The following is a 2,129-nucleotide window of genomic DNA, read 5'->3' on the forward strand; positions in this document are numbered from 1 at the left end:
AAATAACATTACTTGCGATTCCAAGTTCTGGCGCCGATAATACTTCAAAAATTAAGTTGCAAGCTGAAGTGCAGATAAGAAAGACGAAATGCAGTTTTAGAAGTAACCGTTGTTGTACAAATCGCATAAGCGCACTTGGAGTCGTAAAATTTAAAAATTTTCCTGCGAATCAACTGTTCAAAAAGATTTCAGGATTGCAGCCGGTCGACGTAAACTTCATTCCACGATATTTCGACTGGACAGATACCACCATCTTCAGGTGAGCCGAACGAGGACTGACGAAGACGTTCTTCGCTCCGTCATATACAGGGTGAGTCACCTAACTTTACCGCTGGATATATTTCGTAAACCACATCAAATACTGACGAACCGATTCCACAGACCGAACGTGACGAGAGGGGCTAGTGTAACTGTTTAATACAAACCATAAAAAAATGCACGGAAGTATGTTTTTTACACAAACCTACGATTTTTTAAATGGAACCACGTTAGTTTTGTTAGCACATCTGAACATATAAACAAATACGTAATCAGTGCCGTTTGTTGCATTGTAAAATGTTAATTACATCCGTAGATATTGTAACCTAAAGTTGACGCTTGAAACCTCCGACGTTCAGTTGCGTGTTGTAACATACACGGGCCACGGTCGGCGAGCCGCATCTGCAGGGACATGTTTACGATGACGGCCGTGTTTACGAGTGTGGCTGTAGTGCACTGTTGTGGTTTGGTCTAGCTGTCGCAGTGTCCGCATGTAGCGCTTGCTGCTATTGTTATTCTGCATTCGTCTCCGCACGCAGACCAACTGTATTACTCAGTTGGTAACCGCTGTCACACTTCATTAGATTTTCCGCAATGCGTATTTCCACGGATTCTTTGATAATGAAGTCCCAAAAGGTTGTTGCTGTGGCCAAAATTGAAGTTTTGTCATACTCCTTTGAATGTCCGCTGGAAATACAAGGTCCCGCAACTGCAGACTTACTGGGTTGAAGTAGGCGAGTGCAACGTTGATGTTCCGTACAACGATCTTCCACTGTACGCGTTGTCTGTCCTATATAGGCCATACCACATTGACACGGTATTATATAAATTCCCGCCTTCCGCAGTACCAAATCATCCTTCACTGATCCCAGCAGATCCGAAATCTTAGAAGGTGGACGAAAGACCACTTTCACATGAAAATTATTAAGAATCCTTACTCTCTTGTTCGGTTAACGCTGCCTCGCCTAGTCTTCAAAAGCGGCCGCTAGGGTCGCTACTACAGAGAGGGGCTCCCGAAGAGCGGGCGCATGCAGTTGACGGGAATTTTCGCACAGTGTGTGTCAGGCAGCAGCAGCAGCGCTTGGAGCAACGGGCAAGCGGTGCGGATCGGCACGACGGTTTTACTGGGTCTGAAATTACAATTAAACCCAGAGCTTTAGCTGCTTACAGGAGTTGATAAATATGAACGGGGACAGTTGAAAATGAGTGCCCCTACCGGAATTCGAACCTGGGATCTCCTATTTTCATGGCAAATGCTCTATCCGACTGAGCCATCGAGTACAAAGGCTCGTGCGACTGCAGGGACCTATCTGTGGCACGCTCCCCGTGAGACTCATATTTCCAACTTACTGTCCACAGACTACATATGTAGTGCCTCTGTCCACTATACTTATTACTCGAGGCGATTCCCGTAAGAATTTGAGCAATGTGAGTGCATCGGCACTGAAGAAGATCATTGGCCGGTAAGTCTTATCTATTTGAATATGACACCTATTCTTTCGGACACGTGAGAAAGAACAGATACCATCTTCATATTCATCTTTGCTGGGCCGTCGGTCACTCTTCTTCGTCAGGGCTGAGCTGAAGGCAAAGATTTCCTTCGCTTCTGCTGTGTGGAGCTAGTTGTCCATCGCTGTGCACCGATTTCCACGAGCTGATGTTTGTGTTTATGTTCATTGAGTCGTCACGCACGTCTTATTACCTGGCTCTGAGATTCTAGGACTATTATATTGCCCTGTCTGCTCTGTGTGATTTTGAAGTAACTTGTTTTAATCCGCCGATCAGCGTTCACTCTCAAAAAATTTGCTATGTTTAATGTTGTTATGATTATGTAATATGGACGGTTGCCACGCTTAGCTATATCAGGGGCC

This window comes from Schistocerca gregaria, chromosome 1, assembly GCF_023897955.1.
Source record: "Schistocerca gregaria isolate iqSchGreg1 chromosome 1, iqSchGreg1.2, whole genome shotgun sequence".
Lineage (NCBI taxonomy): Eukaryota > Metazoa > Arthropoda > Insecta > Orthoptera > Acrididae > Schistocerca > Schistocerca gregaria.